At 44.8% G+C, this 24160-nt stretch overlaps 2 pseudogenes; both read right to left on the bottom strand.

The window, feature by feature from the left end:
* Positions 1-11243: 11243 nt before the first annotated feature.
* On the bottom strand, positions 11244-11610 carry LOC131811679 (large ribosomal subunit protein eL30-like; annotated as a pseudogene).
* Positions 11611-14909: 3299 nt separating this feature from the next.
* On the bottom strand, positions 14910-16250 carry LOC131811618 (protein NipSnap homolog 3A-like; annotated as a pseudogene).
* Positions 16251-24160: the final 7910 nt, after the last annotated feature.

Below are 24160 nucleotides of genomic sequence, written 5' to 3' on the forward strand. Positions count from 1 at the left end.
GCACAAGTGTTGCTCCTGCCCATCTGCCATGTTGGCTGAATTCCCCTGATTGCTAAACAATTCCAGGCTCTTCCCAGGAGGGCTGAGGGAGCTGCAAGTTAAATTTTCCCTCCAAGGCTCTGCGCTGTTCTCTGTCACTCCTGGAGCTGGAGTGGAGTATGCAGATGTCCGGCTTTCCCATCTCCGGGCGCATCCATCACGGCGTGTGTGACCTGCGCTGTGCTGTGGGAGGCAGAAAGCCCATCCCCCTACAAAGTCTCCTAGGTGACATCCCAAATCCAGCCACTTCCCTCCAATACCAGGGCCCTTCTGCAAGGGCCATTCTTCTGATCATTCTGCAATACTGCTGACATTAACTTGCTTCTCTGCTCTGAAACCTGTCTATGACCAAAAGTTAAAAATGCTTGGCCTTCAAGTCTTTCCCTCTGCTATAACACCTGTGTTCCACTAGTTACACACTCAAGTTCATCGTACGCCAGCCTAGCTAGGAAAGGATTATGAAAGGAGAGAAGCCGACAGAGGCCAGCAGGTTACGGGTGAAGTGAAGACATGATTGGACCTGGGCTGGGGAAAAGCACCTCTGGGAGAGTAAGGAGCCTGTCCTGTCTGCTCTGCCTAGAATGTTCTTTCCCATTTTCTCCGTGATGGACCACTCATCCTTCACACTCCGGTCTTCCATAACCTGCCTTGCCTCCAAACTTCAATCCCTTTCCAGAGCTCTGCTCTGCCATTTCTCACACTGAACTGACATCCGTTAAAAAATGCCTGACCCTCCCCCACAACCCACGGCTAAATGCAGATGGTGTTTTCTCAAAGGGCCTGCATCGGTACATCTTTTTTCTTATCCTCAATATCCGATACTTCCCTGTACTTGGTACATGATCAGAATATCAGTCGAAAGAATTCATACAATGTGTAAGATAGAATTAACGCTGGATGGGATGAATTAATGAATGAATCACGCAAACGTGCCTGGAAAAGAATTTTCTGAGAAGTTACTCCAAGTGATTGCAGTAACGGTAATACTTGAGATGGGCACACACAAAAATTTGCAACACAAATTGGCACCTTTAAAATCAGGATGTGGGCAGGCAACCATCTAATTGGGCCTTTTGCACAACACTGAACATGGAAAATTATCCACAAATATCAATCAATAATTGAGCTTGGTATTTTTTCTCAGAATAGCCCCAAGACCAAAGCTACAAAGCCAAGCTCTATAGTCAGGATAATCCAGTTACCCTGGGCCAGCCAGAAGCAATCCTGTACTTTTTTCCATGACAAAACATACATCATGGGCCATGGTGGTTGCTCTGGGCACCCGTGACATCCCCCTAGCAGTCCCATATCTATTAAAGAGAGGTAGGCTTGAGCACAGAGCTAAGCATTTAGTAGCCAAGAGGAAATTCAAAGCTTAAGTTCCCACACATCTCTTGATCACCCAATAATATGCCAGCACGAAAAACCTTCATGGAAGGGGCGCCTGGGTGGCTCAGTGGGTTAAAGCCTCTGCCTTAGGCTCAGGTCATGATCTCAGAGTTCTGGGATTGAGCCCCACATCGGGCTCTCTGCTCAGCAGAGAACCTGCTTCCTCCTCTCTCTCTCTCTGTCTGCCTCTCCGCCTACTTGTGATCTCTGTTAAATAAATAAAATCTTTTAAAAAAAATTATAAACCTTAAAAAAAAAAAAAAAGATTCATGGAAGAATTATGCCCAGTTGGGCATTTGAAGAAGCCTTTGCACATTCTACTTTCAGGATATTTGGGAAAATGTGATGGTGCCTTTTACCCACAGTTCTTAAATCGGATGCAACATTCTTGCCAAGTAACCTAAGAGCTGCTGGTAGAACATCAGTCACTTTCCCCTTCTCTTCTTCTCTATGCCTGTCTATGCTTTGTAATTGAATCTAAATATGGCATCAGGGTATTTTTAAAATCTAGAGATTGGAAATACTTATTGGAAGAGGCTGGCTTGCAGGTTGGGAGCTTGGCATTGACAGCGGCTAAGGGGCTTGGAGAATATGGCCGGATTAAGGCTGGCCAGAAGCAGAGGGCATGTGGGAGAGGCCAGGTTTGGCTTAAGGGACTTCACATCAGCTGTTATAACCTGGCAAATGGGTAATTTTTTCACAGCCGGCAATAAAATGAAACTTATGGAAACAATAAAGTAGATGTTCTGTCCAGCCAGTGAGTCAAATTAGAGAAGAGTAGATTTTTCCAACCAGGCCTGAAAATCAGTGTGCCTAGGTGGTCTAACGATAGCCAGGAAGTTAATGGCATTTCAGATTCCGAGTTAATGATAGAGATCACAGGTCGACAAAGCAGCCCGCTGCCTGTTTTTGTAGGCTCACCAAAGAAGGATGGTTTTCACATTTTTCAGTGGATGGAGAAAAGAATCAAAAGAAGAATAATATTTCATGACACATGAAAATCATATAAAATTTGAATTTCAGTATCCATAGATAAAGTTTTATTATTTACCCAGCCATACTCTTTCATTTATATAGTGTCCAAGGCTGCTTTCCTTCTAGAGCTGACTACAGCTGGGTCATAGCAAAAGAGACCACATCGTCAGCAAAGCCTAAAATATTTATTTCCTATGTGGCCCTTTTCAAAAGCTTGCTGACTTCTAATGTGTACGGGCAGAGAAAATGATTCTGTGCCGTCCATAACAAGATAAAAGCAACACGCGGCACAGGACAAGGCACAAAGCTTGAAGTTGGAAGAGAACATGGGAGACTCCTGGTCCAGCCTCCCCCTCCACTGAGTGTCCTAGTGAAGCCTTCCAGATGTGAGCACTCACAGTCCAAGAAGCCCAGCCCTTTGCTGAACACCAGAACTCGACCTATTGTGTTTCTGACGGTAAGATAAAACAATCCCCATCCCCACCCCAGCAGAGGCTTTCTTATCTATAAACGTCTTCTACATTGAAAGGACGTTAGCCACAATCTTTCTTGATCAAAGAGTGGACTCCTGCCACCCTCCACAGGTTAGGACTTCGTATGACTTTGGGGACTTTGACAGACACTGTCCCATTTTACCTTCCTAACATCTAGAGACAATGATTCATCTCCATACAGAATAAAAGAGAGAGAGAGAGTGAGCTAAGAATTAGTGTTATGAACTGAATGGCATATCCCCCAAAAATGCATATATTGAAGACCTTACCCCCAGTGTGACTGTATTTAGAGATACCATTAGGGAGGTAGTTAAGTTAAATAAAGTCATAAGGGTGGCATTGTAATCCAAACAGATTGGTGTCCTTAGAAGAAGAGGAAGAGATGCCAGATCTCTCCCTCCCTCTCTCTTTCTTTCCTCTCTCTCCCCATGTGCTCAGAGAAAAGACCACGTAGGAACACAGCAAAATGGCTGTCTGCCAGCCAGCAAGAGAGCTCATACCAGACACCAACTCTGAGAGCATCTTGATCTTACAGTCTCAGTCTCCACAACTGTGAGAAAATAAGCCTCTGTTATCTGAGCCACCCAGTCTGTGAAATGCTCAACCAGACTAAGATAGTTAATGAAATTAAATGACATGTTCAAAAGGAGGGAGCTCACCGGTGGCCGAGCAGAGACTTGTCAACCATTGCATAAATATTTATTAAGCACTTACGAAGCATAAGGAGTCTTAGGGAGGAGGCAGGTAGTAATCTAAGAATCACACCAATACAAATAAAATTACAACTATGAAAAGTGCTCCCACAGAGAGATGTATGTGCTGTGAGACACAAATAAGATGAGATGACATAGGGTGGTCAAAGGAGGTTCGCCTGAGACACAGCTGAAATGAGATCTGAAAAGTGAAGAAGAGTTCACTCAGTGCAGGAGGAAGGGAGTGAACTTCCAGAGAGATAGTATGTGCAAAGACCCTGTGGTAGCAAGAAGCATGCAGTGTTCAAGAAATAAGAGAAGGCCAACGTGGCTGACTCAGATGTGTGGGGAATGATGGGACATGAGGCTTAAAAGGCAAGAGAGCTGGTTAGACTTACAGCACTCTTGGCCAAGTTAAATAACTGAGGCTTTGGGGAACATTACGGTGCTTTCGACATGAGGATGGCTCTGTAATGTCTCCCATTAGAAAGGAATAGTCTGGCTGCAGTATGAGATGTGGATTGGAGAGAGTCATAGGAGCAGGAAGACTAGTTTAGAGATTGTTGCAGTAGGGAAGGTGAGAGATGACTGGGACTTAGAGGACAGGGTTTGCTTTGAAGATCTGGAGAAGGAAGGGGTTATGAGAAGCTATTATGAGGTAAAGGCATCAGGTTCTGTGATTGATGCAGTATGGGGTTAGGAGAAAGACAGCGATACAACTTCATGGTCCCTGACCATCTAGGAATGGATGAGAGGAGGAGGAGGACCGAGATGCAGAACAGCACAAGCGGGTACCAATGCTCTTTGGCCAAACACCACCAGGGACACATCTGCAACTAAATCCAGTTCAGGGCACCGGGCTGTTGCCACAAAAGAACACACACAATGGGGAGTGGTAGAGGACCTCAGTAAGAGGGTGTTAGAAGGGGCAGGTGGAATTTGGGCTTCTTGTTGGTGATTTGCTGATTATACAGAGAAATGGGGTTTGGTCTACTTTGGAAGCAGTCAGGACGTGGGGTAATTCTATGATGGGGTACCTGTTATGCTTACCCAGAAGGCCATAAGGATGCAGTGAGATTGAGGTGGAGATTGGTAATGAAAAATCAGGCTTCTGTGATCCAGGAGGAGGTGAAGTTGGGTCATGTTGTGGTAGGGACAATGTGTCTGCTTTTGTCTGTGTTCTGACCTGATTATAGAATGTTCTTGTTCGTGTCTTTTCTAAGTGGCCTTGCCTGGGATTAGTGTCCTTTGAGACTGCTTGTGGTCAAAGGGGGCACAGCAAAGCCGAGCTCTAAATGTACAGGAAGCACCTTGCAACACCACTGCCCCATTGGCAAGCCCGGGCGAGTTCCTGACTCTCAGGGCTGCTTTCCTTCCTCAGCTACCCCTTTTGGCCAAGGACAGACGTAGAGTTGGGCTACAGGATATTCATCTCAAATGTTCAGATGGTCGCCATGGCTGGACTTTTGCTGATTAGGAGGTGGAAGAGGCTCCAGGAACTAGTCCATAGCAGCAGTAGGGCTTGCGATACTGTTCCTTTTGCTGCAGAACAAGTAGCTTCACTTCTGACAAGACAAGGGCTACACGGTGGCATTTATAACTCTGGGCAGGATGCATCAGCCAACGGCAACACAGGCAATTACCAGAAACAAGAACAAAAATGGGTTTTAGTTCTTGTAATAGACCATGAACACAGGGACCTAGATGATCAAATCCAGGCCATGAAAACATGTCCCAAATTCCAAATGGTCTCTTCTTGAGATCCAAATGGTGCTTTCTTTTCTACACTAATTATAGGGTTCTATTTAGGTACAAAAAAAGGGGAAAAAAAGTAAGTGTTTGCTATAACAAAAATTTCCCCTTGGCCAGCTAAGAAGAAATAAGGGTTATGTGATTCACCATGAGAATAATAACTAATGAATTTAAATTTAAACTGGCTTGTTGCATTTCCAAAGCAGAAGTTCGATCATTTATGACACCTGATAGGGTCTGAAGTAAGTCCCAGACCACCACTCCTGCCTCTGATATTCTTGCCCTGGAAATCACAGCTCGCATAGCAATGCTACAAGGGGGAGTCACTTCTTGCTCTTGGGAGTTCCTGACTAGACTATTTTTGCCCCTTTTTCAAGGCTGCTGGATATTTTTCTCAGGGATCCCCTAAATCCATGGCCTGACAGCTCATTTCCTCTGGCTAGAAAGGAGAATGGAGAGAGTGTAGAAAGGGAATTGTCAGTGCTAAGAAGAGCAGGCAGTGACCCTCTTGTTGGAGAAGGGCTGACCGAAGTGGCTTCAGTTGGGGTGAATTTTGCTAAAATTATCCCCTTCTGAATTATGTATTCGAGTTTAATGTTTCAAACCCCTGATTGATTGCTCCAGTTAGAGCTGTGATAACAGTGGTTGGCATTCTTCAAGAGGCTGAAAATGCCAGCTCTTGGGAAAATAACAGGCCTTTGAGATATAATCAGGTTCACTGCACATCTCTCTTCAACAGGATTATCACTGGGGTCACAAAATTGCCTAGGATGGTCTTCCCTTGGCACTGAAGTTCCCTTCCTAGTTACCTAGAGATCCTGTGAAAAAAGAGGAGGCATTTCATTTCAATGCCCTGTCAATATCTGTTATCTTTTCTGTAGCCATCTTATCGCAGAGAATCTGTTGCTTGAACATAAATTCTTTCCATATGATTTGAACATTTCTTTGGAAAAGCAGAGGATTGGGTTATAGGACCTCAGGAGGTCTCTTTGCGTCCTTGGGATTCTAGGATTCCTGACCTAGAAATAGTAAAAAAATACATAATCTGACACCATTTTGGCTACATGTGAAATTAATCAATACCGATGATAATAACCATAGAGTGGGAAGGCCTCGGTGATCAGGGGGATGGATGGTCCCGAGAACGGTGATAATGAGGAATTCTACTTTGGCAGAGAGACCAAATGATAAAAGAATCGTTTTAACTCAATTTTCAAAGAACTTGATGAGCTCTGCTTCCTCCTAATAGATGTTGGAAGTGAAAAATCACAGATTTACAGAGGGAGCAGAGATAGCTTAATGTAAGAGCGCTATGTGTCAATAGTTGTAAGATAGAGATTAGAGCTAGGACCTCAGGGTCTAGGATAAGGATAAAGTATTTGAAATCAATTAAAGGATCAATAACTTTTGGCCCCTGGAAAGACCCACTGTATCCTAAAGAAAATGGTTGGTAGAAGCCTAGAAATCTCAGAAGTCTACTATTTTCTCCAGGACAAGGTGAGCATCCGCCCCCTTCAAACACAAAGGCTACATCTGTGTAACTGAGTTGACAATTCCACATGGGACCATAAGGATATATTTATAATTGGTATAATGAACAGCTCCTTGTTTCAGATATTAAAAGCAAGATGATTTCAGCACATAATAAGTGAGCACAAGGATAGACCTATCTAGCCAAATGATGGAAATAAATTTAATAATAAAATCCCACCAGAAGCAGCAACAGCCCATCTGAATTTAAAGGGAGTTTTCCTGCCATCTGCTGTTGTTAGCATTTGATATCACCATATTTGCCTGCTCTCTTCCAGAGCCCAGCACTGCTAAGCTCTTCATACAGGTTAAGCTACTAGGCAGCAGAACAGAGCGATCGGAAACCATGCGAGTGAATACAAAAGACACCACCATCTCCAGACCCAGAGTGACATTTTTACCAGCCACATAGGAATCAGTGTTGGACTTCTCCAGGGAAGCTTTTATCATGAGAGTAAAGGACCAAAAGGGACCAAAGAGGTGGTGGATTGGGTGGTTCCGAGATCAGGAGGGAGATCAGGTAGAGCACCAGTGTCCCACCGCCCTCCTCTGCATCGTCCTCCCTCTCCGTACCACGCAACATGAAATCCAGAGGTAATCAGCTCTAAAGTTTGGGAAAGAGAGCACTCAGAGGAAGAACCCACACATGCACCATCAGCAAATAACCTGAGCCATTTATAGATGTCCCAAAGCCCCAGACAATATCAATGGCCTTTAGAAGGGAAACAGGACTCTCATAAAGGGTGAATCAGGCGTTGGTGGCGGTGGTGGTAGTGAAGAGATGATATTTGATGTTTCCCTAATAAGAGAAGTGCTTAGGAGACAAGGTACTTAAATGGATACTGGTCCAGACCGGTTGTGCCCCACAAGCTTAGGGTAGAGAAAATAGAATTAAAGGGACAATGGGTACCAGCAGAGAGCAAGCTCTCCACCATCCCCCAAAGAACTGATTTGTTCAGACTCTGTTCCCAGGTACAGAGAAAAGGCAATCCTACCTTGAGCTAACTTCAGTGCCCGAGGGAGCTTCAGCATGGCCCGCTTCCCCAGACAGAGAATAACCGGGTTGACACAGGGACTCAGACCTCCCTCAGTGTAGATAACTTGGACTTCCACAGAAAAACTCCACGAGCAACCTGTGAAAACCAGAACTCCGCACAGTGGAACTCGAAGACACTTTTCAACCCAGAGAAGCCTGATGGACTGCCTTCCTTAGGCACCCAGTAGGGCCCACACCGGAGCCATCACAGGGTTTCTTTAAGACTTGTGCTCTGTAGAGGTGTAAATCAATTGGAGAACTGTTGAAGATGGACCAGATAAGCCACATCTGTGTGCTCTGCTCCTTCCCATGGCGTGCAGCTGTGCCTGGCAAGGAAGAGCCACCTGTCGGCCATAGAAAGCGATGAGACTTCGGTGTGAGATCACGCCTTTGGGAGGATAGGCCAACTGTTGGCCCAGCTCTGTCTTGTTGGCTATTTTGCAGATAGATAGCCCCCGAGGACTGGATGGGAAATGGCCTGTTGCATGGAGACAGAGTTCTTGAGTGTTTTGTTTTGGTTTGGTGAGAGGGATCTGTGGAACAGAGGGTTTATGAAAGTATATAAGATGAAAGCTGAAGTTAAGCATCTCCCCAAACAAATGTATTTACACGTGACTTGCCTTCAATTTCAGGGAGCTCACCGGGTGCATAACGTCTGTGTACACACCACGGCTTGGAGGCTTTTTTGATAACACCGATGGGGAGTGTATTTCTAGGACCTAGAATCCTCTCTAGCAATTCCTTACAGTGTGTTTCCTACAACACTTGCATGGGAATTACCTGGTGCCATTATCCAACACATGCTGAAAATGCTGATTCCTGAGCCCCTCCTGGCATTAAGGAATCAGGACCATCCAGGCTGGTGCCCTGGAATTTGCATTCTCACTAAGCACTCAGGTAGTGTTGGTCATTATACAGTTTAAAAACCACTAAGAGTTGAAAAGGGCCATAAAAGAGGACCAAAAGAACAACCAAAATCTAAGACTGATACAAAAAGCTCTCGGAAACTGATCACACAATTGGGCCATCAGTTGATTAGGACATGAGGGGGTGGGTGGCACTTAAGGTTGTCTGATGGACCAAGAGGAGGGGGTCTCCTGACTCTGGTTATGAACCAACATTTGTCCAGAACCCGCTCGAGTCCTGGCACTTGAGCATGTGGCTTACGCCATCTAATTCCACCCAATGGTTCTATTATGGATGATGAAATCAAGGTTCAGAGAGCTTAAAGAACTTGAATAATGTCTTAGAGCAAAATAAGAGGAATCAGACCTTAAATGTGAGCAACCTAGCCTGACTCTTTTTTTATGATGATGATGTTTTGGGGGAGAATGAGAAAGAATCTTAAGCAGGGTTCACACTCTGCAGAGAGTCTGACATGGGGCTCGATCTCACAACCCTGAGATCACGACCTGAGCTGAAATCAAGAGTCTAACACTGAACCAACTAAGCCACCCAGGCGCCCCTTGATGATGATTTTAAAATAACACCACCCAGTTTGCCCTTTGTCTGCCAGACTTTGATTACAACAGAGAAATAAATCCGTTCATTCTATTTTTAAAATGCTGAGCATATACTGTCTTCAATCACCTGGGAATATATTTGGGGACAAAAGATTTGTTCAGATGGAACAGGAGAAGGAAGCACAAAATGTGATGTCAGCCACTTCTCAGCCTATGAAGTTTGGGCCACAGGTGCAATGGGCAACCAGGAGTGGGGCTCAGTATACAGTTCAGAAGAGCTAGAGAGCCTTCCTAGAGGAAATGGTGTTTTGGTCAACTCTGAGGAGTCAGTAGAATTTTGAATTAATTCAACCTTACATAGAGCTTGGATTTAAATAGACTAGAATCTCTCAAAAACCCACCTCGAATTTTACTTTCAATAAACAAGAATATTTATGGAAGGCAGAGAGAGGAATTCCTGAACAAAGAAAAGCTTCTCATTTTTAACCACCAGTTCCTCAATAGCTTTCAAAGGATAAAGGAAAGGGGGTTGAAGGCTTACCATGCGCAGGCACTGTATTAACTCACTTAATCTTTATAAACATATTTGGAGTTAGGTGTTACTGTTACTATGCCCAGTTTTAAAATGGCACTCACACTTGGCTGAGGTGTAACAGGTAGGAAATGTTGAAGACAAGATTCAGACTGAAGGTGTGCTCCCTTAAACCACAGGCCACACTGACAAGTTGGCAGGGTTGGAGATTTGGGGAATCTGGCTCCGTTTACCACACTGAAAGGGAAATATTAGAAAGATCATATGTGACAAGGGACTTGGTATTCTCTAGGGCGCATAAACAATTCTGTTTTGAAAGGAAAGGACCTCACGTTATCAGGTTATGAGTAAGCACATGCCTACTACAAGATTGAAGGAAGAGGGATATATGTTTATCAGTCTCTTTCTGTCTGGTAAACTACCTCATTCCCCAAGGAGAGTCTCTCCCATTGGGAAACATGTTTATTTCAGCGCTGAGCATTGTTTAAATCTCAGTGCTAAGTCTAAGAAATAGGCCTGAAGAGCACAGACCTTGCCTCAAGCACTTTCTCCTTGTTGCAACTATCCCTGACTTTAATCCCACAGTGCAGCCTCTGAGCACCCATCTTGTAAAAGCTGGATTGACTGACTGCCAAAAAACAGAGGAGAGGAGAAGCATTTATTAAGATGTGTAACTGCCTACTCCCTAGACCACTGACAATCCATCTTGGAGAACATTGTACACCTCCAGGCCTCCAGAAGGGCAGGGGGCACCTGGATAGCCCACTCAAATGGGGGTGGTAGTGATTCAACAGGATGTACCCCAACCTTGATGGTGAATGTTCAGTTGCCCTCATGACCTAATCTCTTACAGCATCCTGACTCTGAAACTGTGCCCTCCAGATGTGTCTAGATGTTTCCCAATGGAAGGACTTCTTAATCTAAGTGTTCTCCCGAACATTTGTCAGTGACTTTCTTTCGTCCATTTCCTTAGTGCTGTTTATCTCAGAGAGTTTCTCAGTGTCGTTTCAGATTCTCTGGTTGACATGAGAAAGCTGGAGCTTTCAGCATGCTCAGCTCTGTCTTCATACCATGACATCCTCAGCATGATAATAAGAAGGGCTGACATTATTAAGTACTATGTGCCAGGTGATATTCTGAGCCATTACATGTATTTACTCAAATCTTTATAACCAATCAATGAGTTAGAATTGTTTTGTAGATCAGGAAATGGGAACGCAGCACATTCCATTCAACCCTCATGTTACCTATCACAGCTTTACTTTTTCACACCACCAACCCACATGCAGATTTCTTTTAACAACCTCTGGCCTGTTTTATTAGAGAAAAATTTTGCATGATTTACCTTTCACCACTCTGTTCTGGCAGGCTCCTCAAGATATTGCAGTCACCTGAAGCAATGACAGCCGGTGTGCATCCTCTCTAGCATTTCCCACGTGCTATGCCCAGTTCAACGTCATTGCCGCTGTAGTGATGGACGCTAGTTTGGGCCAACAGGGTGAGGTATTTTGTCAGATTTCCTCAAGGTGGAGTGCCTGTTGACCAGGATGACCAATTTCCCTTTGTTGTGCCTGATCACTTTCAGAGTCTGCTTGTACCCCAGAGCATACTTCCCATAACTTATCATACTTTCCATACTTTTCACAACAAGCTGGAGCCTAGAGTTGATTGACTCTGGAGACATTTTTGTCCTCTTTGTGGCCTCCATCCTCCTGCCTTAGGTGTGGGAGAGCGCCGACCGAGAACAGCCACCAAGATGGCAGGAGATGAGGAGGGAAAGCTCACGCACATATATTAGCACTAAGTTGGAGCAGGAACTTATCCTTAAAGATCAAAAACATTATACAGGCAGTAATAGTAATGGATACCATTTACTGAGCTAATTTTACATTCTTGACGATTTTAAAAGCATCCCTGCAAAATTGTATAATTGACTTAATTTTTTAACCCTATGAGTCAGATAGGTCAAGTGGATGGTTTAAGATCCTCAGCAGGTATGTGGAGATTTGAACCCAAATCTGCCAAATTCAGAGGCCCCCCTGATCTTTCAGCCATTACTTGAAGGCTTCCTACTAACCCTTAGGCACAACCAGCCTAGCGTAGTCAAATGAATAATCAGATAAAGTGACTATCATCATTGTGGAACTATTAACAGCCAAAGAATGAAGGAAGTGTTGGGATCCAAGGGCAGGCCACCCCAAGATGGGCCACGGTAGCATGAAGATTATTTTGAGTTAAAAAGAAATCAAAACCCAGCCGATTGAGGAAAAGCTCTTTACCTCTCCCTCATTTGCCTCACAAGAACTTACAGAAAGAGATCTAGCACCATAAATAACTATACTATGATATAAACAGGGTACGGTAGATGGGAGGAACCTAACAGGATCTGTTTCATTAAAGTCCTCTATGTCCCATTGTTTCCAGGTTGCACAGAAAATATTTGCTTACCAAACATTTATTCTTTCTTATCTTCGTGTGAATTGCATTCCTCCTTTCAAAAGAAGTCTCAGACACTTAGTCCAGAATGATATATATTTATACTTTATTTTGCCCACCTTTGGGATTTCTGTGTCTGTGTGGATTCCCTGTATGAACACTACTTAATTTGATTATCTCCTGTTAATCTGTCTCATGTCAATTTGATTCTCAATCTGGCTGGAAGGATCTTGAAAGTGATAGGACATTCTTGTTCCCCAGCAGGAGAATTGACCATAATTAGACATAAATTCTGGATTTTAGGAAAAAAATAGTTTGTCCAGAGAAAAGGCAGGTATGACTCCTTTGCAACATTCTAAAAGTTAAAATGGCTGAAAGAAGAAAGACGTTTCCCAGGAAAGAATTCTACCTGAACAATCACAAATGTCTTCATCCATTTGGACTACTGTCACAAAGTATCACAACCTGGGTGGCTTATGAACAACAGAAATCTGTTTCTCACAGTTCTGAAGGCTGGAAGTCAGAGGTCGAGGTACCAGCACAGTCAGGTCTTCGGGAAAACCCCCTTCTGAGTGACACACTGCAAGCTTCTCCTGTGTCCTCCCGTGACACAGAGAGAGTGAGCCAGCCCCTTGGCCTCTTCTTATCAGGGTACTAATCCCCTTCATGAGGGCTCTGCCCTTGGACCACATCACCTCCCCCAGGCTCCATCTCCAAATACCTCTGCTCTGGGGATTAGATTTCAGCATATGATTTTAGTGGGACACAAACATCCAGTCCATAACCACAAATGACATTGATCAAGAAGAAAAAGGGGAAGTGTCTAAAAAAAAAAACAAAGCAAAAGCAAACAACAACAACAATAACAACGAACATGCAGAGAGCTCTCTAATAATCCCGGATTTTAAAAAGAAATGCCTAAAATCTGGAAAGAAGTCCTTATAACCAAGGAATATTAGTCTTTCCTAATGATCGGAGGAAAAACAGAGTCCCCATTTCCCTGAGGCTTAAAAATCAGTGTATGGATTTTGCAAGGGGGTTTCGGGCTGCGATCAGAGCAGGAAGCGCGAGGAACGGAGGGCCTGTTGGGGGCAAATGATGTCATGTTGAAAGCTCACAGAGAAAAGCAGGGCAATTCAACTCCTATATTGTTTTCTCTTCGAGGAAAGTGATCTTCAAACTGGGAAGGCTAGAACAAATATGGTTAGTAGAAAATTGAAACCTGGGAGAAGCAAGGAGATAGGAAAACATCTGGCCGCTTAGATGCATTGAGGCAAATGACTTCCCACCCCACAGAGGAAGATGTGGGGTGTAAGCAGCTGCATTTTGGAGAACAGGAACATGCTCCAGTTATGAAAGAAGGAAAGAAAGAAAGAAAGAAAGAAAGAAAGAAAGAAAGAAAGAGAAGGGAGGAAGAAAGAAGGAAGGAAATGGGTTGATTATAGAAAGGATAAAGTAAAAATTTTTTTCCAGACCTGGTAATATTTCTTTACAGATATATAGACTTTTATTACAGCAAGTATACCTGTAACCGTAAATATCTCCTTAAAACAAAGAGGTATTCCAAGTATCTTTTTTAAGTAGTGATTTAAAATGAAGTTGAGATGCCTAGGTGGCCCATTCGGTTGAGCTTCTGACTCTTGATTTGGCTTAGGTCATGGTCTCAGGGTTGTGGGATCCAGCCCCCGCACAGGGCTCTGTGCTCGGCGGGGAGTCTGCTTGTGATTCTCTCTCCCTCTCCCTTCCCCGTTTCCCCCCTCTAAAATATACAAACTTTAAAAAATAAATGAAAATAAAAATAAAATGAAGTAAAGTTAGTAAAATTAATTTTATTTTTTAAATTATTTTCTTTTCTTTTATTCATTATTATTACGTTCAATCAGCCAGCATATAGTACATCATTAGTTTTGATGCAGTTCAGTGATTCATTAATTGTGTATAACACCCAGTGCTCATCACATCACATGCTCTCCTTAATACCCATCACCTGGTTACCCCCCCCCCCCGCCACAGCCCCTCTCTTCTGTGACCCTCAGTGTGGTTCCCAGAGTCCAGAGTCTGTCAAGGTTTGTCTCCCTTTCTGATTTCTTCCCATTGAGTTTTCCCTCCCTTCTCCTGTGGTCTTCCGTGCTATTCTTTATATCCCACATATGAGTGAAATCATATGATAATTGTCTTTTTCTGCTTGACTTACTTCACTTAGCATAATACTCTCCAGTTCCATCCATGTCGATGCACATGGTAGGTATTCATCCTTTCTGACGGCTGAGTCATATTCCATTGTGTATATGGACCACCTCTTTATCCAATCATCTGCTGAAGGACATCTCAGCTCCTTCCACAGTCTGGCTATTGTGGCCATTGCTGCTACAAACACTGAGGTACATGTGCCCCTTCTTTTCACTACATCTGTATCTTTGGGGGTGAATACCTAGTAGTGCAATTACTGGGTCATAAGGTAGCTCTATTTTCAACATCTTGAGGAACCTCAATAATATTAATTTTAAATGAACACGCTTCAACATATAAACTAACAATTCTTCTGAAGTTTTTTACTACTAAGACCTAATTACATTATTTTCCAAGTTAGAATGACTAATAATTAATGTGAAACCGTAATTAACACAGATGACACAGATGATACTATACTTTTCCAAAGTAAAATATATCTGACCTAAATTTTTATGACTCACATTTGATATCACAAAATAAACTTTATTGAGCAAAAACATTGTTTAAAATCACAGAAAAACAAACATGATGAAAAGGTAGACATTGTGTACAAATAATGTTAAAATATTGTCACAGGTATGGAAATGTGACATCATCATTGGAATAAAATAAAATGTTCTAAAGCAAAGAGTTGTCAAAATACAGAAGAAGAGATATTCTGAAACAAATGAAAAATCAAGCAGTAGTGGTAACAATTTCTAACCCATAACATACTTATATATCATGGGGGAAATCAAAAGAACTAGCTCCAGAAGCAGTGGTGACAAAAGACAGAGGGGGGCTTTCAAAAAGGCAAGGGACATAGGTAATTAACTTACCACCTCCTTCAAATAAAAGTGAGACTCTCTTGGGAGAATCTAAGTCCCTTAATAGACACATTTTAGAGCAGTTAATGAAATGCTGCGTATTTCAGTAGCAAACTATTTCAACAGTGAAATGACATAGGAATCGGAAGCATATTCTGCTGTGACACTTGGTAGTTGACATTTTTCCAAACAGCCACCACAAGTCTGAGGTTCTCACGAGACTGTTGTCTTCCAGCTACATGACTATCCACACTCATTTCACCAAAGAATGCAAACTCTAGTGGTTGCTCCTCATTCTGGGTGGAGAACACCAGTTGGTTTTATGTAGCTTAAACCTAGAGGGGCATTAACTGCCCTCTTAGACAGATCACCCCCCCAGAGCTGGCCCATCAAGTTTCATCTGGAAAACAACCAGTTCATGAACCCCTTTGGAGGTTTTTCTATTTTGGACCATGGTACCACATAAGTAATCTCAAACTCTTGTTCATCAATGACAGCCAAATTTGAAATGAGAAATTGTTCCTAGCCTTCTTTATTTTTGGTCAAACCTTTCTGAACTTCTGTTCCATGAACAAAACATCCAAAGATGAAACACTTGATTCACTCTGTCTCCAAATTTTCCACTCCATAATTCAACCAAATCAGAGTCAGTTGTCCAAAGATGAACGATTTTCATAATATTTTCTGGAAACTCATTTATTTTTAAAGGTTTAAAGCAGTTAGTATGAAACTCATAGAGCTTTTCCATCATATTGTCTGGGGCCTCCCATAGGAAAGGCAAACACATTTGAGGGTGAATGGCTGTGTGGTCAGACCCCTCAGGAGACAAGCACGGTAGCAGCTCCAAACATTGAAAAAGGCAGCCAGTTGGTCTTTCAAGGGTCTCTCCTCTTATGGCTTCCTTACCAGAAACCAGGGCCTGGCTAATTTTTAAAAGAGTAAATATCTTTTAATATTTAAAAGATAATGATTGAATGTAATTACTTGTGCCACCATGCTTTTTATCAAACACACTTTACCAAACTAACCTTGTTTCTGGGCTGAGAAGCCATGAGGGAAACCAATGTTTTCCTGGGTTGAGATTTTAAGAAGTCATTGTCAAACTATCTGTATGGACAGTGTGGATAAATGTATTCTGAATGACAGTTACATGAAGAGTTTTCTTAGCTAGTTGAATAATCGAGTCTATATGCTATTGATAAACTCAGTTCTGCTCATCTGAAAAGTAGTGTGTGATGACAGATGGGGTCCCCTTCTTGCAAAAAAACACATGTATTTGACACATTCTTTGTGACTTATATGGATATATAGAAATCATATACATGCTATTTTGATGCAACTGCTTTGAAGGTATTTTGAGAGCCGTATAAAGCAATTTAATCTAAAGAAATTTTTCTAAGTGCCAATTAATATAATTAAATCCACACTGACTTCCTGATCTTCCTCCCGATTCTGAGTGAATTTTAGAGGTGCAGTAAGGTCAAACTCAGGAATGGGACGACACTTTGAGGCGTCCATCATTCACATTTCTAGGAAATGGAAAAGATATTTTGATATTTTGATGCACCCATTTTGATATGACCAAATCAAAGTCATCCCATAAACATGTTTTTGCCAGACCTGATTCCCATACATTCATCTGCATCACAGATTTTGAAACTCCGTCGCAATAAGCAGAGCTCCCTTCAGCACACCAAGAGGAGTTTACTCTCCAGGTTGGCAGTAATTCACTGAGCTTCTAATATTGCAAAGACAGAAAGATAGAGGGATAGCTGGTGTGCCGGCTTTCGAGTCAATATTTGATAGATCTCCACCGAGCCAGACCATTTCTTCTTGCCTATAAGGAATAGAGATAAAGACTGCATATCGTTCCAGGTTCTTGGGTTGTAAGTAATTGAAATAGACCCCCAGGTAACCTGGGCAAGAAAGGACTTTATGGGAGGCATACTGGGAAGTGCTTGCAATAATGGTAAAAAGGTGAACAACAGGGTCTTGGAAAAAACCAGGGATGTCCGTAGAGAACCCAAACACCTGCTTCTGTGAGAAGTGCCCTCTCCCAGGTCAGTTCCACCGACCATGTGCCCCTCAGCATCTCTGCCCAAGTCGTAAAGTCTCATGTGAGGTCCCCTCTCCTCCCCTCCCCTCCCCTCCCTGCTTCATGTTGGGTCATGTGACTGACAGCTCAGCCACAGGCATGCAGCAGGGCCATTTCCCAAAAAAAAAAAAAAAAAAAAAAAGAAGGGCACAATCACCAGAGGAAAGAGGTAGTATGCTGAGAAAGAAAGAAACAGATCCACTGGGGGCCTGAACTTCAGCCAAACACTCATTTTTTTAAAAATACAGGTTTGGCCTCATCTGCTTCTTGTAAGGAGGGGCTTAGCTGACCACAAGCCCCACAGGGGGGCCAACTCAGGGTTGGTGGCCCCAGCATCAGGGACACAGCGGCCCTTTGAGCAGTCCACTGTCCTGGCCCTGGCACCATGCCCGCTCTGCTGTGGGTGGCCCTCCTGCGGTTCTGGGTGCTGCTGGGATGTTCCCCTCATTCAGCGCCCCCCACCCCCCGCTGGCAGGGGGGCAGCCGATTCCTGCAGCTACTAACGCCTCCCACATCTCCCATTTGCCTGTTCCCTCAGTCCTTCCAGAGCTGTGAACAGCTCCTGTACGAGTTTGTGTGTCCTGGAAGCCTTGTGAGTGTTTCCTGGATCCTGACGGACGCACGTGCTGAGGCCCACGGCTGGACGGTGAGGCAGTTTCCCACCACGTCATACTTGGAATGTGTGTCTTGTATAAAGGAAGATTTAGGGAATGTGATAACCAGCCTCCCCTATCTGGAGAGCTCTCGTCAGAAAGGGGGATTATGTTTATCCCGTGGAGTTCCAGAGGGCAGAGCCACAGTGAATGAGCGGGAGTTTCTGGGAAGCCGCTTCTAGTTCAAAGCAAGGAGCGGTCCTCTAAGCCCTTGAACTGTTCACAGTGAAATGCACTGGGCAGCTTGTTGGGTGTGTGTTGGGGGGCGGGGGGGAGGGGTTCTTAGTCAAGGGGAGGATTAGTTTCCATCTCTCCTAGACACTGGAGATGTGCCCAGCAGAGTGGCATGCAGGGCCAGATCAACTCTCCCGGCCCCCACATGGCCCTGCAGAATCTGTAGGCTTGACTTAAGGATTTGATCATTTTCTCTTAGATCTCGAGGACAAAACTAGCACGCTTCGTGGTCTGCAAAAAATAGTAACAATTATCCTCTAGGATTTAGTGTGTCATTTACAGCAAGGACTCTTCCTCCAGCCCTGAAGAAATTTTATACCCAGCCAAAAGCTGACACCCTTCAGTAAGAAGGTCCTTCTCCTTTGCTCACCTCTCTGGATCTGCTCTGTGTACCGGGGTTTACACCCGGGGGCCCTTTGGAGGGGGCAAGGCTGACCACAGCCTGTATCTAATGGAATCAGAGGATTCCAGTGTTCTGAAGAGAGTTGCTCATGTTTCTGCATCTTGTTTGATGAATCCAATCTCAGGATCCTTCCATGGTGGACTGGGGCTTCCCACCTCGAGCCCTGGATTCACCAAGGATGAGCCAGCAGTGGTGAGGGAAACAGACAAGACTTCAGAATCCTGAGATCATCTTCCTGCCACCTTGAAAATCCACCTACCCTTCCAATTCTTGCTTTGAGCACATCTGGACAGCACCTCCCTTCTGAAGTTTGGGACACGTCACATGAGTCGGAAATGGCCATTCTCTGTACACGAGTATTCCCTTCCGGGAGCAAAACCACCTTCAATCACACTATCTGTTTGGGGAGAGGACAGAAGAAAGCCATTCTCTCTTAAGCACTGTTAAATCAAATACAGAAACAAACAAAAATAATTTTTTTAAGATTTTATTTATTTATTGGACAGAGAGAGACAGCAAGAGAGGGAACACAAGCAGCACAAGTGGGAGAGGGAGAAGCAGGCTCCCTACTGAGCAGGGAGCCTGATGCGGGCTCGATTCCAGGACCCTGGGATCATGACCTGAGCTGAAGGCAGACGCTTAATGACTGAACCACACAGGCACCCCCAGAAACAAAACATTTTAAATCCTAGAATGCGCAGAAAACTTCCAGCATGCTAACAGAACATTCTCCTCCATTTTCCAATGGGAATATTAGAGGAAAGAAGAAATGCAATGATTGACCCATGATCACACAGCCCACATATAACAGGACCAGAAATGAAACTAGAGTTCATTTTGACCTTGTCCAGGGACGCTCCCCTGACTCCCTGCCATATTATTGCTTCAAACAATCCTACTTTACAAGAGAAGAAACCCGAGGAATTAAGTGTCTCAGTGGCTCAGCTCAGTTTTCTAGGAAGCCAGGATTCAAACCAACAGCGGGACAGTGGCCCGGAAGTTGCATCTTTTGCTAACACAACTCTTTGTGGGGGATTTCATTGTCCATTCTGCTTCCCCTTAATTCTTCCCAATATTCTTCCCATTTGTCTCATGTCACAGGGTGATTGCCCAGAAGACAAAGGGAAAATGCCTGAGAAGCGGTGGGCAGAGCCCTGCTCACTTATTAGCAAAGGCGCTGGCCACCTGCCATGGTTTAGGGACCCTGGGGCATGAGACACCTTACAACACAGACAGGCCTGCAAGACGGAAAGTCCGAGAAGAGGAAAGAATCATTTCGAGCTAAACACCGCCCTCTTCTTAAAGCCTGCTCTCCAAATGAGGGCTCTAAGGCCACGTTCTAAGGGAAAATGGTTGCTTAGTCCCTGGACTGAAGGAGTGAGGCTGGGCAGAGGACAGCGCTCCTAGGGAAGCAAAGGGCAGGAATAGAGAATATTGTGATGTAGTGGGAGGTGGGGAGGGCAGAGGGCCCAGCAGGGTCTCCCACGGAAGGGCCCACCCACGGGATCCACTCTCTCCCTACAGGTCAGGACCCGCCTCATCTTCCGGCTCAGGAGATTTGAATCACCACGCTCACCCAACTCTGCTCTCTGTTTCTTTTCGCTATGACCCCTCTCTGCCCACCCCCCATATTGTTCCCCTCCTTGTCCCTTTATGTCCCTCAGCCCTCTCCCTGCTCTCCCTCTTCCTGTCTGAGGCAGCCACCTGGGGACCGTGCTATCCAATAATTAGTCCGAGCAGCTGCTCAACCAAACAAGCTCCAGAGATCCGCAGCTGGGCGAATGGAGTCCTGCCTGGAGGAGGGGGAAGCCGGGGGAAGGCCCATGGAGCCTTCTCAGGTGGCCAGATGACGCCTAATTAGGCCCCCTGCTCTGGAAGCCTCACCAGATGGGCAAATGCCTGGAAGCCTTAGGGAGCCAGCAAGACTCAGTGGGAACTCCCAGTGTGTGGTTTCCTTTCCAGCTGCCTCTGGGGCCATGGGGGAGGGCGGTTAAAATAGTAATTGGCGCTTCTGGTCAAGGGGTCTCACTTTTCCCTGCCAGGAGGGGAGATGTTCTGCTTTCCAGTGGTGCAACCCCCCACCTCGCACCCCCCCATCCCCGCCAGCCTGGAGTCTGAGTTGTTGACGTTGTTGATTGAAAATGGTTTTTTTAGATGCACGCCAGAGGAGTTGGCACTGGGAACACTTTTCTAAATCTAAACAATGCACACCATGAATTCACGAAAGGCAGAATTAAACGAAAAGGGAAACATGAAGAAAACGCGTGGGTTTCATTCTTTCCGTCTCCCCAGCCTGCAAAAGTGAGCTGCGAACGCCGTGGCAGAGGGAGAATGGAGCAGTAAATGATTTAATTTTGACAGAATTGCTGTTTCTGGGCAGAGGAGGCTTCGGGGCCAGACAGAAACAGGAGGGGAACGGCTGCGCGAGGTGGGGGTTGCGTAAAGCCAAACGAGGCCACCCCAGGCCGGGGACAACTAACTACCCTGCCTTTCTCCTAAGTCACTGGGCTCTGGCCCCACGCCCTGCCCCTTGATATGGCCACGACCACCGGAAAAGCCATTAGGGGAGCAGAAAATGTGGTACCTCCTCCCCCAAAACTCTGTTTCTCAAAGAGGAGTTTGCCTCCTCATACCCCAGCGGGGCATCAGCGGAAATACTGGTGATGAACCTTGCAAACAATTATGGGGGGAAATGCAAGAAGCAGAGCTAAGTAGGAGCTAAATCACCTCTTTGCCCTTCCCTCTTCTGGACTTCCCTAACTGCTTACGTGACAAAGAACATCTTTGCCTTTTGACGAAGTGCATCCTTGTAGTGCATCCTTGACTCAAACAGCCTATTACAGATAAGTGGAGAACAGGAAAGCCAAGAAACCTTTTCTACCTGCCACCACAGCCCTTGGGTCCCTGCTTGTCATACTCTACAAGTAACCATAAGAATTTGGAGCAGAGACCCGCCTGTCTCATCTGGTGGGCTTCCTTTTTTTTAAGCTACGAGAAAAAGTGAACTCACATCAGACTTGGTTTTATCTTATAATCACTCTCCAGCCAGGCAGTGATTGTTTTCTGTTATATGCAGGGAAAACTTGCAAAATAAAATAATTAGCTAAGAAAATAAGTATAAGCATCAATGATGTTGATATTTCTTATTTACTCTTGTCATTAATGTCCCTTATTTGTGGGACCAAATTGTGGATGGATGAGCTGTGTGTATGATAACGTTTTTGGCCAGCAGAGGACCAGGCTGGCAGCAGTATGTCTTTGAGCAATCTCAGTTCTCTGTAATTTCTGGAGTATAACATATTTTCTGCCAGTTCCGGCTGATACGGTGGACATTAATTGTTAATTCTCCTACAACAGCCATCTGCTGAGAGATAGACTCCCTGGAACTCTGGGGAAACGGCGCCATCTAGCAGTCCTTGCTGTAACTGCCTCAAAGCTGGGTTTATCTGTCCCTGAGGAGGTCTGGTAGAAAAGGCCACAGTTCTTTTAAGGTTGACCAAGTTGGAAAGATGCTCTCCACAAATCCACCTAGGCTATCAATGCGCACAATCGGTTTTCAACAGCTTGGAGTCCATTTGGCTTTAGAAAAGTAGCTCAGCTTTATATTCTGGGTGGATATGCCAGGTTTCAATAAAACTATGTTAGAATAGAGCATTTCAGAACATACCATGGGGAAAAGGCAGTTTCTTCAATAAATGGTGCTGCGGAGACTGGACAGCTACATGCAAAATCATGAAGCTGGACCACTTTCTTACACCATACACAACACGAAAATAAAGTCAAAGTAGACTAAAAATCTAACTGTGAGACATGAAAGTCTAGAGCATTTCACCCACAAGACACTTTGGAGCTAAGCATTTAAAAGATGAGGAAACGGAGAGGCCCGGGAAGAAAAAGACATCTTTGAGGTTACTCAGCTAGTTTGTGGTTGAATCAGGCTCACAGAGCAGAACCAACATTCCTGTTCATAGAACAGAGCAACCCTTTCCCAAAGGCTAGCCAGAGATGAGGATAGGAAGGAGACACAGACGTGAGAGCCTTCTCAGGAGGCGAAGGTGTGTGTCTCTTTCTGAATCTACAGAATACCAGTGGTATGGCAAGGCGCGTATTAAACATAAAGACAGATGTGGGCCTGCGTCCAAGACACAGGCAGACATTGTAGACGTATCTTTAATCAGCCCTCCAAAATGTCATTGAAATGCCTGGAACCAAGAACTGGGCTCTTCCCAACCCAACCTCTCTGTAGTCTGGCCAATCCTATGTCCCCCTTGAGGGAGAACTACTACAGATTCTAATTTGGGGGATAGGTGTTTTTAGGTTTTTCTCCTCAAAAGGCCTTTTGGAGCTTTGACTTCAAATGTGTTGGATTTTTTTTTTTTTTTTTTTTTTTTTTTCTGTCCCTTGGTGAGGTTGGTGTTATGGAGGCTCAGCCAGTCAGAGCTGGTAGGGGCCTGAGGAATGAGCTCGTCCAGCAGGCACATTTGAATCACCAGAGGAGATGTTAACAACAGTGGTGGGTCCCCACCCCAAACCAGTTACAATAAAATCTCAAGTGGAGAGCCTGGGTAGTAGTGATGTTTCAGTTCCCTGGGTGATTCCAATATGCAGCCAAGGTTGAGAAGCACTGGCTTCTAGCCCAAACTTTCTTCTTAAAGAGAAGACCAAGGCTCAGAAAGACAAAGTAACTTGCCCAGCAATGCACAGGAAAGTCGCAGCAGAACCAGGACCTGTGTTCTCTAGCCCGTCCTTTGCGGTCTGCTACAACGCACTCCGTCATGCTGGGCTGTGCAGCACACTAGGCCTCGTGAGCCACCCGCTAGAAAGCCAGAGTGGCCACTTCCTACAGACACTGCCCCAGGAGGCAGCTATCTGTGAGTGGCTGTCTACGCATCGAAAGTGTTCTGAGCACTGGGCAAACTCAGCTTCAGGAATCTGAAAGAAGAGATGCTTTCACCATCTCACCAATGCTAACCGATATGGGGGTGCTGCTACTTGGGGAGGTATATTTTCCAATGATGGCTTCTGGAACTGCAGAAATAATAGCAGAATGAATTAGGGGACACCTAGGATCCACTTTGAGGTGGACCAGAACCCAATTCCATCGATCATCTGATTGGTGGACGATCATGGATGGCACTTTGGGTCTCCAGTGTTCACTAGTTTCCCGAAGTCTGGCTCCATCTCTTTCCCCATGCACGATCACCCCGCTGGGCAGCCACAGGGTTTTCAGGAGGGAGACTGACATGGTACACTGTTGGCTGTGCAGCAGGATTTCCTCAGTGGGACTTTCCCTCCCTATCATTTGAGGGCCTCTGGGCCTCAGAACTAGCTCAAGTCTGGGAATTGGCTTAGGATCCATGACCTTCAAGTGACCTTCGCTACATCTAGAGCTTTTCTAT

The sequence above is a fragment of the Mustela lutreola genome, chromosome 11 (assembly GCF_030435805.1).
Source record: "Mustela lutreola isolate mMusLut2 chromosome 11, mMusLut2.pri, whole genome shotgun sequence".
Classification (NCBI taxonomy): Eukaryota; Metazoa; Chordata; class Mammalia; order Carnivora; family Mustelidae; genus Mustela; species Mustela lutreola.